Consider the following 19,033-nt stretch of genomic DNA (forward strand, 5'->3'; position numbering starts at 1 on the left):
ATGCGTGAATTGAAATAAACATTTTAATAATAAAGAACAAAAAAGGTTAGTTAGTATTAGAAAATACAATTAAACTGTTATTGTGAAAATTTTGAGCAAAAATTTCAAATTTTGATGTCCAATCAATACTTGGATAACAATCTATAGAGAAAATTGAAAGACCTTACCCTAAGCTGCTGCATCCGGTGTCTTGTTTAAACATCTTATTTTACTCATTCGTAGTTATTTTGATCATTCGTGATAATTATTAATTCTGTTCACCTTAAATAATTCTTAAAATATATTTGTTTGAAATAAAAGTTTTTTACGTTTGTGAGATTCCTTTAGTTAGAATATTACTTAAGTACGAGAACATAACTATTATGGGTACGTTATTATTTGTTACAAACTTTGAATAAATAAATTTAGGAGTAGGTTGATGAAAATAAATCCCCTTTAATTGAATTTCCTTATTAGTTTGTCATTTTAACGTTTGGGTAAATATTATACTCATGTGAATTGAGAATTTTTTTTTATAACATTAATAATTGTGACGTCGAAAAAATATAAAGTTGATCTCGGTATTATTAAAAATTAATTATCATTTTCTTATTTCACTTCTAAAATATAAATTGATTTTTCTAAGTTTCTAATACTGTACCTCAGGCATTACGTTAATTTGTTTTAAGTAAGGTTAATCAATTTCTTTGAACAAAACCAATTATTGAATTTCATAAATTTGTTTGATCGTAAATTTTTTATATTTTCCAATAATTTTATCCCGACCAAAGGAAGAATAAACTGCTCAAACGAAAGCAAACTTTAGATTAAACTTGAAATTATTAATATTTCACCAAACATCAGCGCTGAGTAGAATTGATTTTACCAAGAAAGCGTTCGACAGACTTTCTTTGTTCGACTTACTCAGATTTTTTGAATCATTACTTTTAACTAGTTTTCATTTATATTTCATTAGAGACAAACGTTTTCGTAAATTTGAATGGATGAAGCGAAACAAAATTGAGAAAACAATCGAACATGGCAAAAACATTCAAGCCAGGAAGGCTGGGAGAAAACACTTTTAAAAACTTTTCCAGAAAGAAATTCCCTCATTATGGAACAAATAATAGGTCTCCCAACAAACAAGTCCGTAAAACACATATTTTCAGCGTAGGTGACTGCTACATCCAGAAAAATAAATCTTGGGATGTAGAAAAGTTTTGATTAGATATAGCTGGTCCGGGAACTGGGTAAGCGGACAGATTTCACATTTCCCACGACTTGGTTCTGTTTAGATATTTAGCATTAGAAGGAAATCACATGTTGAAATTTATGGTAAAGTGAAGTGAATGGACATTGCACATCGCATTACGGAGAAAGGAAACTGTGCGAGGACCGGGTAATTATTTTAAATAAGATCATTATTTTGATACATTAATGATTACATCAAGAAAACGTCTATTATTTCTGTTTTCATAATTAAATTAGATTACGTTTTGCAATATATAAAAACGATATATGCCTTGAGTGCATTTGGGGAATCGACATTAAGATTTAAAATCGCGAGTTTGAAAATAATATCATATCAGAAATTTAAAAATTGATTAACTGACTGGAACATTTTATTGTACAACAATCATGTGATTTTTAATTTTTAAATAAATAAATTCTCGTAAAAAGAACAAGCGCATAGATAGACATTTAAATAGATAAAAAAATATTTGGTCTCACATTTTTACTCTCATTTCAGATATATTTTAAGTTTTTTGACACCACAACAGGCCAGGGGCCCTAATTATTAAGCTCGGAACCTTCTGTGCGTGGGTCAAAAATCTTATACGTTACTCTACGGAGGTCAATATATATATATTGTGTATAAACGTTTAAACGTAGTTAATTGTAAGCCACAACTGGTTGTGATGAAATAGAAAAAAAAATGTGTCTAAGCACATAAACTTTTTTAGTTGACAATTTAGATATAATATGCCAAACGCTCGCTTTTTGACAAACTATTTTTTTTTATGAATCATAAATTACTTTAATTAGAAATTATACTGTAAGAAGATTACACAAATGTAATAAATTTTATAAAAAAGTATTAAATGCCATACCACACTGTAATAATCTTTTTATGAGTAAATTTAAAAAATTATTTTAATGATACAAAAATATTTTTTGAAAGTAACTTTTTGTTAAGTGTTTTTATTTTTATCTTAAATACTTCTTAAAAATCATTTTTAGAGTACTGTTTTGTTATTCATTGAAAAAAAACAGGTGAAAAACCATTTTAACAACAATAAACACGATGAAAACACCAGGAAGTATTCCACCCTTCAAATTTCATGATGCCTTAAATTTGAACTTAATGAACAAATTAAGCTAAAAGTTTATTCAGATAGAGAAAAAAAAACAGAATACTCCGCTGTGTTCTGCTAAGTTGGAGTATATATTTTCCCTTAAATATTATCAACTCCTGAATTTGTAAATCAGTTAACCGTAAGTATAGAGCCATTTTCTTGAGTAAAAACTTTGAATAGCTCTTGTTTTCGATTAGTTCCTTGATTAATGTTAAGCCTAAAAACAAATCGCTAAATCTCACTGGCCATATACTCGTAAATATCAGTCAAATCAAATTACCTTGATTTTTTTCCCCTATCGCCAATCCCTTTTATTATTGTTTTGAAACAGCAATGAGAAAGAATTGGTCGTCTATTACCGCTGTTGGGAAACAAATAATATTATTTAATCCTCTGAAAAATAAGCGAAAAAATATCATAAACGAAAAGTACAGATTGACGCCGTGAAGCCACTCTTAAAATGATTAATTATTTTTTGGTTTGGTTTATTCACAATAAATAAATTTAAATAAAATATGAGAACAGAATACAATTCAATATTTACATATCCCATTACGTAAAATAGAAAAAATATTTATTGATAGATCATAATTTATGTTTAAAGTATTAATCTTGTGGTCAAACATTTTAACTAAGATTTTAATAGTTAAAATTATCTCTAGACATCACTTAGCCTAAATTTGTTCTTAATATATGTTATTTTTTAGAAAAGGTATGAATTTATTAAAAAATATGTTATTAAATTTAACTTTGTTTTTTTTCGATACGTATTTTTGTTTATTTATTTCAACATAAATTATACATTTGTGGATTTATTTCCAAATTCCAACTTTTTTCAACCAACTGATAAAATAAAGGTGTAATTAAGATTATTTAAGCTTTTATATTGATCCAAAAAACGTATTATTTATAAAATCCTATTGTAGCATTATTTTTCTTTTTCATTATTACTTTATTCACTTTATGTTTTTGTTTAATTATTCTCAATTTTAATTTGATATATTTATATTTAGAACATAAAGTTTTCTCACTTGAATTAGTATCTTTTATTTGTCATCTTAGATTTGTATGTTTCTTTTTTACTTTTTTGCAGTTTATAAAAAAAAGAAACATTTACTCAGTTTGAATTATTTAGTAGAATTAAATAGTTATATTTCATTTTACATAATAAATTGTTTACTGTTGTGATTATTTCTGTCAAACTTTATATTTTAAAAGGTTCTTTGAACCGTCGATAAATAAATAAATAAATAACACAAAAAATAATAATTGCTCCTCACCTCAGAACAGGTATTTACTTTGAGGATAGATCGTGTCTTATATGTTTGTTTATAATTAAAATTTACATCATTGTATGACTTAATTGTCCCGTTTTCCTTGTTTTGCAAACAAAACATGTATTATTTTCTAAAACAAAAGCTAACTTTTGGCACTGAATTGAACTATACTAAATATTAAAAGATATTTGTATATTACCACCTACCCACTTTTTATGTCTACTGATTTCGATGGGTACCCGTCTTGAAGACACTCATTACAAAAACATGCAGATATTCAAACACATGTCATGTTCTCTTTTACCATCACCGTAATATGCACAGTATTTATGAAAAAACTGCATTAATTAGATGCATAGTTAAAGAGGGATGCAATCACCACCAAGTCTCAACATGCACTAAGAGACAGGTACGTCTTAAAACTGGTAGTTATACAAAGTCGCTAAGTGGTTATATGTGTATTTTAAAATTTACTCACCTTAGTTTTGATGATTCAATTTACTTTATCGCCAATAATTTATAACTACTATAAAAAATAGAAATTTGATTGAAAACATTTATGCAAAACATATTTAAGAGCATTTTTCACTTGCATTACCTGTTCTGAAAATATCTATATAACCGAAGAGTGAACAGTTCACGTTTCTAAAAATCTTTGCTTGTATTATAAATGCAAAAGTATTTTTGTTTGTTTGCTTGTTTGTGTTTTCCTCATATCGCAATAGAGCAATCGATCAACGTGATTTTTTGCATAGGAATAGCCGAAAAGATGACAAGTGTCACAAACTACGGAAAAAGTCTTAGTAGAAAAATTAATTATTATTTAAACAAAATAACGATGCAACGGCGCCATAGACTAATTGATCGTCATTTTTTTATGGCAATATTTGGAGAACCGGCAATCGGTACGTTCTATTTTAAACAGATAAATGTGGATACATTTAAAAGAAAAAGTTTTTGTCAGAAATAATATTTTTGTTAATCAACAAAATTATTAATTTACCAATTTCTCAAGCCGCGGGCGGGTATAAGCTAATTAGTAATAAATGTAAAATTACAAAGTTTTCTCAAAATGTATTTCTTCCAAGAAACTCGGGTTTTTTTTTTTCATCGTATTAGAGTTTTGTGAACATAAAAACATACATTGTTTTTCATTAAAAAAATTTTTTTTTTTTTCATTTGAATTTTAAATTATATTAAACGAATCGAAGTTATATACACTCTTTACATGACACAATATAAATAATTGAAATCATAGAATTAAGAAAAGTCAAGAAGGAAGGTAGAATCATATTTTAATTCATCGGACTGTGTCTAAAATCTCCCCACTTTGCCCCAATTTCACCACACGCATGCTTGAAGTTGTTGCGTAATGTTGTCAGATTGCGAATAATATAACCATAATACAAATGTGAGATAATTATATTTAAAAAAAGGGCAATTTGTTAATTTCTCTAAAATCGTATTGTACACGCGGAAACATTTATTGACACAACAGAGTAGATAAGTAAAGGGTCATTTGATAAGAGTAATTAAATTAATAAACTTTGAACTTAAAAAATAGTACATTACATAAAACGGATATTTTTATGTCATGTTAAAAAATATTTGATGTTTTAAAGACAATGTTGGTCTAATATCCATTACGACGTTGTTTAATCCGATAGGTCAAATTTTTGTTAGTTCTCTCATCAGATGAGCAAAGTGCTAGTTCATGATTCTCAGATAGATACCAAGGTGCCGGGTTTCGAAGAATGTTGTATAAAGAGAGAAAAATTGAAAAGCCTGCCCAAAACAAAGCCATTAAATTTTTTTAACAGCAAATGATTACGATCAATTTTGAACAGTGAAATATTGATTTCAAAGTTTTTTGAACAGAAAATGATTTTGAACAATTTCGAACGGAGTAATATTGATTTCAATGTTTTTTGAACAGTAATATTTCATGATTACTGGTTACTTTACCTGTAACAGTTATCAAACTATAATCCATTTGCTTTACTCATGCAGTGGCTTATGCACCAGTGGGTGCGGAAAGCTGGATGAAGTAATTTATAACTGCAAAACCTATACAATGAAATATTTTTAGTTTAAAAAATTTTTTTTTTTTTTTTTTACACCTCAACAGGCCAGAAAGCCTAATTACAGTGGTCAATTAAATAACACGACACCCAGTCTTCAGAAAACTCAGATGATTATTCTCTGTTCTCACCTGGAATTGAACCCGTAGCCTTCCATGCGTGAGTCAAGCAGCTTACCCATTTCACCAAGGAGGCAGCTTTTTGTTATTTTAGTAATGATAGATGTATTTTATAATAATTATTTACAATATAAACTTGAGGATCGTTTTTTCAATACACGATATTCGTCACATATGGCGATGAGTTTTAAAAAATATATTTAAAGACAGTATTGAGACGCATCGATAACCTGAGAAAAAAGTGACAAAAATACGCCTAAAACCGGGTTTATGAAAGTCCTAACAGACGAGCATATTAATGAGTATATATAACACTTAATAAACTGTCTTAATCTTAAACTGTTAGAATCTATTAAAATTTATAAAAGGTATAAATATGGCATAATCTAGGCGTACATGGCAAGTGTGTCATCGCGAGTCAGGAGTGACAATATTGCTTGCTTTTTGAATGCTTGCCCTTGTTGTCGGAACACATCGACAGTACCGTTTAATGATATTTAGTTCACTGTTTACTGTTCAAAAGCAAATAAAGTTTTTTTCGGTACTTAATCGATAGTTTCTTCATAAACATTGCAAACAAGAACACGATCGTGATTTAACTTTATGTAATAACAATATTGAAGTGCATAGCCTGGTTTTGACTGAAAATGCGTGGGAAAGCAGAAAGGAGCCATAATATTTTGTGTCAGTATCGACCAGGTTTCTAGAGAAAAGATAGGTGCAAGGAAATGCCTTTAATAATGTTTAATGTAATACTTTCTTATACAGTATGGACAAAAATTTATGAAGCAGCGTGAAAAAAAGTGTTTTTATTGTTTGTCGCGCCCCGCGACAAAAATAATTATACCTATAAGATAATCAGAACCGTTATAGTTTTAAAGTAAAATTGAATATAGAAAACAAATCAATCGCGTAAATAAACGCTTTACCCGACAGCGGTCAACAGCCATTCCACGGCGGTCACGTGATACCTCCCACCACACTAGTTTTTTTGGATACAGGGCCGTAGCACTCGCCGCTGGCGAGCCAGCCAGTTGCAATCTGGTTCGCGAGCAGTGTCCACGCCGCGCTAGGCCAGTTTTCCCTCGCAAATAACTATGGGAGTTTTGGTATAATTCCCTATGCACCATGTTGAGCTGTGCCCAAAAAAAACTTGTATTCTAATTAAACCAGCTTCCGGTAAGTCTTCAACAACTTTCGAATATACAAATCAACTTGTTTCGCTTATACAAATTTGTAATTTTTCATTATTGTCCACAGATCGGATACGTATGATCATTTTAAGCTAGAATCCATTATGACGGCTGTTTAGCCTTATACACCACGTAACAACTAACAAATCTCCATTTAGTAAGTACAGTATACAGCACGGAACTGTTGTTTTTTTTTTAAACTTACTTTCTCGAGCCGTTTGTAAAGAAATACATTTTTTTGTAGTATGGAGAGTCAGGTTACCCCGGAATCTCGCCCTTGAACCTGAGTTGTCGACATTTTCTTTGATTCATCCTGCAGAGGCGTGACTCAGCAGTTTTTCTCCTCAATGGCAAATCGACACAGGACGCCATTTCTAGGATCCTTCGTAATTGCTGGTGTTCCTAGTACTTCCTTCTCAAGTAAAATAATATAGAATGGTTCGAATCTCTCAGAGGATTATGTGGGTACCTCGCGTGCATCTCTTCATAAAGGTTGGTGGAAATATACTTCGAAAATTAGTGACTCCTAATGTAATACTACAGTGAACTAATGGATACGCAGGATTATTCAAATCTTTATCCTCATTACGGGGAACCGCTGCCCAAATTATTTTTCGGTTCTAGGACACTTAGAAGTAATCACATTGTAGGTTAATTTCGAATCCTTTTAATAATGGGCTATTTTCAATTTTAATTCTTACTAGGAGAGATCTCTGCTCCAATTATTATTAATCCTGTTTACTATAATTAAGTTCCTCATAAATAATTGTTGAACATCTTGAGAAACATATATGTCCGTTGTCTGTAAAACTATATTTTACTGATTTGTAATAAATAAACTTGAAATGAACCACTTTATTCTGTCTTTTCCCACCGTTGTTCACAACCAAGCAAGAAATTCAGTATTTTATTAGAATTTTGCAATAATACCTAATGGAAAGTAACTAAGGACCCATGTTATCCTTCAAGGAACCTTGAGATCAAAAAGAACAAGTTCTACCTGAGACTATTAGCCGCAAGGTAAGATTTAATATTAAAAAAGAGTATGACATTTGGCGCCCAAGCGTGTGGCAAGTTACCAGTTACTCTGAACTAACAAATTAAAAGTAAAATCACTATTTTATCTATTCGAATTCCTTGCTTGTTGGTGATAGCGGTGAACAGAATTATAACGATTTTCCCTAGAGTTTGTTAAAAAGCAACATTGTATTTTCCATGTTTATGACCAATAGGGAAAAAGAATTTGCAAAAACATAAATCTCCGCGTCTTAATAGGTAAAATTTCGAAATATAGTACTACCAGTCACAAGCGAGTCAGTCCTGATTAAAATTTTACAAATAGTATTTTTTCCACAAGTAATTTTTTTTATTATTCCTTTTCGGATTCGGCCTACACTAATTTAACAAGATCAACGTATGCTCGTTTTTTTCTTCCTTCCGTGTAACTCGCCAGTTGTTCTAGATTTATCCTCGACGTTTTGTTAATAATAATTAAATTTATATAAAACAGCTGCAAAATGGAAATAATTCCTCGAGTGAACTCCGCAAACACTAAAACCCTGTCCAAGGCAGTTCGTATCAGAGGCTTTGAACCACGTACAACATTAACCGAATTACGCGCGCAGGCAACAGAAATTAATTCAGAAATTACCAACCCAAGCACACATGTGGCTACAATAACCAGATCACACGCGTCAGGCAACCTTGCTTTGGAAACATCCCTCCTCCAAAGTAGTGAGGAAACGGACACAGCAACTGCCTCACTACCTGCGACCACCACCCAAACACCGTTGACCAGCTCAAGCATCACCCTACCACCCGCAGCACCACGACCCTCTGTACGTCCAGTCAACTTTTCCAACTGGCCAGTATTGCCGTTCTCCGGAAAGGAGGATCTAAGAGAATTCTTCCTAAGAATTGAAGAAATATCGACATCACGCGGATTTGAACAAGAATGTCTCGTCCGTGCATTACCGGAATTCTTAAGGGACCGCGCACTAATTTTCTTTCGGGCACACTGCAAGGAGGTCACATCTTGGGAAAGCTTAAAAGCAAAGTTCCTTTCTCGCTTCGAGGACCAGAACTATAAAATAAAGCGCAAACTGTCCATCTGGACATCAAGACAACTCGCAACGGAACTCTCGGCAGATTATATGGCGCGCATAATCACCCTAAATCACGGTATGGATGAGGATCGCCTATCTGACTCGGAACTGTTGCAGGTCATCACGAAAGGACTACATCCTCGTTTTGCCGCAGTATTGGTGTCCAGCACCATCCCTTCGTTAATTGAACTCGAAAAGGTTTGCCAGAATTATGAACAGTTAACCATCCCACCAGAAGTTGTACAAGGCCGATACGATTACCCGGTTAATTCAAATAAAAGAACCGCGTCGGTCTACCAGACTAAGAGGAGTCCAAGTAAATGCTTTCGCTGCGGAGATACCGGCCACTTTAAGCGAGATTGCAACAAGGGACGCGCGCCACCTCGCTCAGACATGCCCTTGCGAAGGTCTCCACGGAATCACAATCCAAACAAACCACCGTCAATGAGAGTCCCCGACATCACGAGGCCACCCCCATTGTTTCCCTCCAATCCAAAAAACGTCTAGCCAGCCAGAACAAGATACCTATTTCTCTGGTTCCGCGTTCCAAGGAGTGGGAAGTCTGGCTGAACTGCGTAAAACTATTCAAGGATACGTTTCACCTAAACGCGTTAACAATCTCAAATAAATATGACGGACGCCCTTTCCTGAGTTTTAAGTCCCATGGAATTCCATTACGCGCCCTCCTAGATTCGGGGTCCTGCGTCAACATAATAGGGGAAACCTTGTACAAAACGTTCGTAAAATTAGGACACTTGATTGCCCCAGACACTTCAATTATCCAAACAGTCGATAAGAGTCCTCACCCCAGTATTGGAACCCTGTTTTTGCCTATCGCCTACAATAACCATGAGTGTACGGTCCACCTCACCATAATACCATCACTAGAAGACGGCTTTATTTTCGGCGCGCCCTTCTTAAAACGGTCCGGACTCACCCCTGCTTTATTTCCCCGTAGCACTCGCACCAACCAATCCCATCAAGTAGAATCAGTAAATGTACAGTCATCATGTTTGATATCGGCGGACACCCTGGATCTACATCAGCTTTCTGAACTGTCTCAAGTAAAAGACCTGTTTAGTCAAATCTCGTACGAAAAAAGGGGATTGGGACGTACGCCCTTGGTCTCACACGTCATAGACACGGGAGACAACCCGCCGGTTAAACAACGCACCTTTCCACAATCACACGTACGGCGTCAACAACTCATCGAGGAATTGGATCGCATGATTTCACTCGACGTTGTAGAACCTTGTCGCAGCCCATGGCTGAATAATGTCTTCATGGTCCCAAAGAAGGATGGCACCGGACGTTTTGTACTGGACCCTCGCAAGCTCAACTCTATCACTCAAGCCGACTGCTATTGTCTCCCAAACATCAATCACATATTGAGCAACCTTCGTGATACTCGCTTCCTCAGTGCCTTGGACCTAAGCATGGGTTTCTGGCAAATGAAGTTGTCAGAGGAGTCCAAACTAAAAACTGCCTTCTTCATAGAAGGACGGGGACAATACTGTTTCAAGGTAACCCCATTTGGGCTAAGAAACATACCTAGCCAGATGCAGCGACTCATGGACAGCCTCTTCTCGGACCTGGGAGAGCACGTTTTCTGTTACCTTGACGACATCCTAATATGCTCACCTTCGTTTGAAGAACACATGAGAACCCTGAGGATTGTAGCTTCGCGCCTCAAGGATGCGCATCTCACCATCAAACTTGAAAAGTCCGAATTTTGCAAGGGAACCCTGAAGTACCTTGGACACGTGATCGACCAGGATGGCATTAGGACCGATCCTGACAAGGTGTGAGTAATGTCCAACTTTCCCCGACCATCCACCATTAAACAGGTTCGTTCGTTTGTGGCAAGCTGTAGCTATTTCCGCAGGTTTATTCGTGACTTCGCTTCTATTTCGGCTCCCCTCTGTCGTTTAACTAGTGTAAAACTAAAACATTCCCCTTTTGTTTGGAATGAGCAAGCGGAGGAAGCATTCCTACAACTTAAGACCGCTATGACCACGGCCCCGATACTAAAACCGCCCGATTACACTGTACCCTACGTCCTGACGTGCGACGCGAGTAACTTGAGTGTAGGTAGTTTCCTTTCGTAAAAACTTCCAGATGGAAAAGAGCACGTGATAGCCTATTTCTCCCGTATACTTACGCAACCAGAAAGGAGTTACAGCACTACAGAGAAAGAATTACTCGCCATTATTGACTCGGTACACCATTTCCGCAGTTACATAGAAGGAACCAAATTCACCATACAAAGCGACCACGGCTGTCTAAAATACTTAAACAACTTATCTTCACCAAGCGGTAGGCTAGCAAGGTGGGCGTGCCGATTGTCTCAGTACGATTTTAATTTTGTCTACAAAAAAGGGTGTGAAAATAACTTAGCAGACGCCCTGAGCCGTATTGAAGTAAGCGCCTTCTCGTTTCCGCTGTCGTTCCAAAATCCCACTGATCCGGAATACAATCGCTTGTTAACTACCTGTTGCGATGCCCCGAATTCCACCCCTAACTACATGATAAGCAAGGACCACTTGCATCGATACTGCAAAAATAACCTCGGCAAACATGTATGGAAGGTAGTAGTTCCCGTGGAAGAGTCAAGGAAACTCATATCCGAATTTCATAACAACACCTGTCATCCCGGAGTACAGAAAACCTATACGACGCTCTCGCGGACCTTTTACTGGAAAAACATGAGACGGTCTATCGAGGAGTACGTTTCCTCCTGTGATATTTGTAAGGCCTACAAGCACAACAACCAGGCTCCATTAGGACTAATGTCCGTTCCGAAGAAACTGTCAAGACCCCTAGAGTCCATATCCATGGATCTGGTAGGACCCCTACCACTGTCCCTTAAAAGAAATATGCATATCCTCACCGTGGTAGACAACTTTACGAAGTTTGTATGGGCCTTTCCGTTGCGAAATGCCAACTCAAAAACAATAATTCAACTCCTCACTAAACACATATTCCTACCGTACTCCATACCTCGGTGCATCGTAACTGACAACGGCAGACAGTTCATATCCAAGGAATTCAAGTTGTTTGCAGAATCTTTTGGCATCAGGGACATCTTTTACAATGCCAGGTACCACCCCCAGAATAATGTGAGCGAAAGATACAACAGCACCATCATAACCGCCCTAGCAATCTTGGTAGAGGACAATCAGCGATCTTGGTGCGAGAAACTTCCTGAAATCTGCTCCGCACTCAACAACGTAGTAAGCTCGGTAACCGGTCACACCCCCTTCTTTCTTATGCACGGTTTTGAAAGCAAGCCTCACGCCTCGTTCCACCAAAACCCACACTCACCAGAGAACAGTCTTGAACCAGACGATCCGGAGTCCTGCTATGTACAATCTTTGAAAAACATGGAACAAATTTATGACAATGTCTCGACCGCACTTCTAAAGGCCTTTCAACAAAATTCGAAGCGGTACAACTTGCGCTGAAAAACCTGCTCTTATGCGGTGGGCCAAGTGGTGTGGAAAAGAAGTTTTGTCCTTTCGGACGGTGCAAAATATGTATCAGCTAAATTATGTCCGCGCTTCATCAAATGCAAAATTATCCGCCGACTGTCTAATGTAATTTACGAGCTAGAGGATATGACAGGAAAAAACTTGGGAAAATATCACATAAAGGACCTAGTGAAACATGATGCTATGCCATAATCTTAATAAGATTTGCCGTGCCACGACGGTCCCGAATAAAACTTGGTGTTTTGAGAAACTCAAGTTCGTGGCTGGCGTTCGAATCTCTTTCAGCCAGGAAGTAAGAACCTTCCTTAATAAAGAGGCGATGAGTCCTCCTTGTTAGTCATTTTCCCTTCCATTCGCTATTCTTTGGGCCAACACACTTGCCAACGTAAATCTGACTAACTAGAGACGTGAGAACACTTAGTGTACTCAATAATTGTAGCCATGTCAAGGTGGCCTAGAATACAGCTGTTAGAAAGTTACCCTAATAGCCCTTGACAGGTGTGAACTCTTTGACCTGTAAGTACGAATCTTACGTAACCAAAGAGTGAGGTTTATTCGTTTTTCCCCTGATTTTTGCTATACCAACTTGTAATTACCATCGTCGTGTCCATAAGCTCATACCCACTTCAAACTTTTGTCGCGCGTATAGATACCGAGACCGACCACAACAGGGAAGAAACCGATTTTTGAAACTATGCTTTGATAACACCTTGATGCTATCAAGTGTGCGTGAACTGTCACGTACGCTGAAACCGGGACTAGGTTTGTAAAAATTTGTCAAGGGGTGTTTTCTGGGACGCCAGAGATGCCAGGAAACCGGGACTAGGTTTATAAAAATTTGTCGAACGGTGTCCTCTGAAACGCCAGAGATGCCAGGAAACCGGGACTAGGTTTATAAAAATTTGTCGAACGGTGTCCTCTGAAACGCCAGAGATGCCAGGAAACCGGGACTAGGTTTATAAAAATTTGTCGAACGGTGTCCTCTGAAACGCCAGAGAAACCAAGAAGCTGGGACTGGTAAACTGACCACCCATTCTCAATGTCCTTATTGTCTAGGTTACGGTATTTGCCACCTGGTCATCCATCTTCCATTTACTACTGTCCAGTACCGATGAACTGTCACGGGAATGTTAGTAATGTATCCCAAAGTACGAATGAAAATGTATATTCCCCTTACCCCTGTATGCGAGATCGGCCAGTGCTTGATGACGAATATTAAGTGTGTGTATGTTGTCCCCCTGTCACCCCCTCACTTTGAATGAAATAATGTTCCGTGCCAAGTACATCCTGACACCTTCCCACGGACCAATGGATTAAAAGAAAAATACCTAATGGAAATACCTACCTCACTTGTGTTAATAATGCTTGATTCACGTTATCAGCCCTCCTCTTTAGAGCTGATAAATATAGAATCCATAATTCCTCTTGTAACCCTATAATTGTCAATATATTACTATACTATGGTCTTGGAGACCATAGTAGGATAGTGGTGACGACCCTGTTGTGAGTTTGAAACTCAGGATTTCTTGGTGTAAGGTGCATCGCACGACCGGCACTTTAAAAGAAATTATAGACGGCCTCATGCAAAATGAGCCAAGTAACGCCAGTTACGTCCTTTTTTAAGCTACTTGAAATGTGCTGTGTTCTACTGAGAGGTGAACTAAGCGCAAAAATATGGTCTTCTCCTTTTTACCATTGTGTACATCTTAGTAGAGAAAAGAAAAAAAAAAACCCCTGTCGAAAGGTTGGAAGAAGGATAAGGCGATTCTCGTTTTGTAATTTTTGTGTTATTCCAATGTCTCAGTCTCATTAACGTTCTTGAGTTGTTACAGGAATTTTTTTTTATCCCAAATGTACGGAGAGTGGTCAGGTCTTATACCTCTAACCTTGTCTTCATAATTTTGACTTCACCACAGTGTAGTAGTCAATAGGCCCTAGTGATTGTTGGAAGTTAGCCGAATTCAACTGGACTAGACAAGCCGTATTAAATGTACTTTTTAGGCGGTCCTGTAAATATTGTATATAAATACGTTAAGTGTCAACTTGTTTGAAAAATAGTATACATGCTCTGTGTACGCAAATTGCAAATTCTTCTTCCGTTGGTGTTTTTGCCTTTTCATGTTTAAACAATAGATAGGTACAACTAGGATAAGAATGTTTAGAAAATAAGTAGTTATATAACTTGTGTATACCGGTGTTGACAACCTTTGCCTTCTTTCCCTACATGTACAGGTGCGCACGAGAGTACTACATATTCCAAACACGATTCGAACCTTAACCAAATCGCTACAAAAAATTTTTTTTTTCAATTTTTTTTTCCTCGTACCATAAGTGGAGTGTCGCGCCCCGCGACAAAAATAATTATACCTATAAGATAATCAGAACCGTTATAGTTTAAAAGTAAAATTGAATATAGAAAACAAATCAATCGCGTAAATAAACGCTTTACCCGACAGCGGTCAACAGCCATTCCGCGGCGGTCACGTGATACCTCCCACCACACTAGTTTTTTTGGATACAGGGCCGTAGCACTCGCCGCTGGCGAGCCAGCCAGTTGCAATCTGGTTCGCGAGCAGTGTCCACGCCGCGCTAGGCCAGTTTTCCCTCGCAAATAACTATGGGAGTTTTGGTATAATTCCCTATGCACCATGTTGAGCTGTGCCCAAAAAAAACTTGTATTCTAATTAAACCAGCTTCCGGTAAGTCTTCAACAACTTTCGAATATATAAATCAACTTGTTTCGCTTATACAAATTTGTAATTTTTCATTATTGTCCACAGATCGGATACGTATGATCATTTTAAGCTAGAATCCATTATGACGGCTGTTTAGCCTTATACACCACGTAACAACTAACAAATCTCCATTTAGTAAGTACAGTATACAGCACGGAACTGTTGTTTTTTTTTTTAACTTACTTTCTCGAGCCGTTTGTAAAGAAATACATTTTTTTGTAGTATGGAGAGTCAGGTTACCCCGGAATCTCGCCCTTGAACCTGAGTTGTCGACATTTTCTTTGATTTATCCTGCAGAGGCGTGACTCAGCAGTTTTTCTCCTCAATGGCAAATCGACACAGGACGCCATTTCTAGGATCCTTCGTAATTGCTGGTGTTCCTAGTACTTCCTTCTCAAGTAAAATAATATAGAATGGTTCGAATCTCTCAGAGGATTATGTGGGTACCTCGCGTGCATCTCTTCATAAAGGTTGGTGGAAATATACTTCGAAAATTAGTGACTCCTAATGTAATACTACAGTGAACTAATGGATACGCAGGATTATTCAAATCTTTATCCTCATTACGGGGAACCGCTGCCCAAATTATTTTCGGTTCTAGGACACTTAGAAGTAATCACATTGTAGGTTAATTTCGAATCCTTTTAATAATGGGCTATTTTCAATTTTAATTCTTACTAGGAGAGATCTCTGCTCCAATTATTATTAATCCTGTTTACTATAATTAAGTTCCTCATAAATAATTGTTGAACATCTTGAGAAACATATATGTCCGTTGTCTGTAAAACTATATTTTACTGATTTGTAATAAATAAACTTGAAATGAACCACTTTATTCTGTCTTTTCCCACCGTTGTTCACAACCAAGCAAGAAATTCAGTATTTTATTAGAATTTTGCAATAATACCTAATGGAAAGTAACTAAGGACCCATGTTATCCTTCAAGGAACCTTGAGATCAAAAAGAACAAGTTCTACCTGAGACTATTAGCCGCAAGGTAAGATTTAATATAAAAAAAGAGTATGACATGTTTTTTTATAAATTAGTTACAACACAGATAGATAATATTTTAGAGACGCAAAAGTAGAAGTCTAGGCATTTATAGGACTTATGACCTGTTTTTGGCTGGTTCATGTGGCTACTTTACACACTGTGTAACATTAACCATTCTACCTTTATTGAGCATCTACATTTCTTACATCCTTCCACCTGTTGACTTTTATTGTGTCAAAGAGATTTTTATCTCACTGACTTATATCACATAATATGCAACGCCAGAAATAATTTTTTTGATTTCTATACTTTTTGGACCAGTTGGTTAACATACAATATTTGAACGTAGTTATGCAGAAAGCAGCCAGATCACAATTTAAAAAAAAATATATATTGATGTTATCGGGTGCAATAAGGTCAATTCTATGTCCTGCTAAAAACAGCCAGACCGTTTTGATACAAAACATTGTTTTAATCACCTTCTGAAAATGGTGTCCATCACAGAAACGGCATTTCTCAATTTCCAGAAAATGCCCAAAGCACTAGAAAATCTTAACAAATTTTAAAAATCATAAAAACTGGTCAAATACATAATTCAATTCTTGTGCGTAGTGTAAATAAAAACTAATGCATTCCTTATTTATCATTTGTTAAAGTCAAAAACATTTCAACTGTTGTGGAGATTTGTTCATTCAGTCTTTTCACAAAGGTGCTATTATCTCAGTTTCACTTTTCTATAGCTGGCTGATTTCAGCAAAACTACGTTCATTTTGAGTGTATCCAAATTTTTGTTGACAAAATATTGGATTTCACCAACTAGGTAAATAAAGGAAGTGCTAAAAACTCTCTAGGGGGTAAAATCAAGTCTTTTGTCTACAAATATTTGGATATCTTTGAGTCTTGAAGATGTCCCTAAGACGCTTGTTTAATGCAACGGAGTGACAAGCTAGTTTCCAGGTTAGAAGAATATAATGCAAATATTATTTTTCTCAAGTTCGGTAATTCATTTGCCTTGATTTCCAAGTAACTGTTATTAAGTCCTTTGGCATGGTGAGTGTAAGAAATGCGAAATATCTTAATTTGAAAAGTAAAAATGAAATAATATTATGTTTCCGTATTTTCGTAGGTGATTGTACATTTCCATATTACGTAGCATCATGATGTTCTTAGATTCAGTGAACTGTTTTGGCCATCCAAGAAACGTTATGTGTTCCTGGGAAGCTGATACTAAATAATGGTTTACAAAGGCAAATAATAACGCGGAATCATGTTTACATGCACGAACATTTACTATACGCTTTGAGGTTTTCTAGACGAAACAATATTATTAAATTGTATTTCGAAACTTAAATATAACGCATATATTGAAAACATAATAATATAAAGTAACATTTTTTTCTTTAATGATAAAAAAAAAAAAAAACATTTTCTTAGATTTTTACGGCCGTTATTCCCGTGTGTCGTTCGCATTCTTTTAAAATATTTCATATCGTATTTCAGCGTCCATCATCAGACCTGATGAATTTTATAAGAATGAGTACGTAACTTTATGAACTTTGGATTTGTACTGTGCCGTCGTTTTATAAATCTTACTGTATTATGTCCAAGTCTGTTCCATTACTTTATTTTATTATGGGAAAATATTTTGGTGTCCCAAATCTTTAAAGACAAATAATGGATTCCACCTACTGGCTGACATGTATAAAAACAGAACTTTAAAGGGTTTTAACTATTTTTCTCAAACAGATGGAATAATGAAAGAAATATAGATTTTCGTTGTGTACTTAGCGTATACAATTATTTATACAAAGAGGGCCCGTATGCATGGCAGTAAAAATATATAATATGCTTTCTAATAAAATTAAGAAAATAAATTGTGTTAAAAAATTAGCAGGTGTGTTAAAAGTGTGTCTAATCAATAAATATTTGTTAATTTTATTGACTTATTTATATTTTTTTTCAATATAAATTATGATTAATAATAAAAATAATGTGATCTCATTGGGGTTACCCGTGCCGAGGTCACTTAACAATATACTTTAAAAAAATATTTTTACATTTGAGAATCAACAAAGAAGACTTCGTAAACAGAAATAATAAACAAAATATTTTGACAGTTTTTAAAACTACGTATATATGTGGAGATGTGCAAATGACACACTGATCAAGCAAATAATAATTGCACAAAAAGCTTTTTTTTTTAATCTTAAGAATCCCAATTAGAACTAACTCCCTCGGTATATTTAAAAATCTTAATGTAAAATCTATTTAACAACTTTATGTAAAAGCTGTGTTACTGTACGCACGTAAACATTAAACCTTCCGTTACAAATACAAGAGTTACTAGATACTCCATGATGCTGCAAAAAAAAAAAAAGTACAACCTTCAGTCAAAGAGGATTGGCCTACTACTCGGTTAAAGTGTACAATCTACTTTAATTAGTATGTTCTCACAATATAAAATTGCTATTAAGAAATAGATAGTGGAGGTGGATTGCGCATGGATCGATAAGTGGATCAAGCCAAATAGGTAAAATGTGTGTACTGTGTATGAAATTTGTTCTATTGGTCTGTATAAATTGGTTATGTTTTTTATGATTATTTTAGTTTTGTTTTGTTTATTATGATAATGATAATTAGGTTAGTTGGATTGATTACGTTTTTTTTCATTGTTATTATTATGTTAACTTTGTTAAATAGCTA

The sequence above is a fragment of the Micrasema longulum genome, unplaced genomic scaffold, assembly GCF_059751315.1.
Source record: "Micrasema longulum isolate JH-2025_06_02 unplaced genomic scaffold, ASM5975131v1 h1tg001411l, whole genome shotgun sequence".
NCBI lineage: Eukaryota > Metazoa > Arthropoda > Insecta > Trichoptera > Brachycentridae > Micrasema > Micrasema longulum.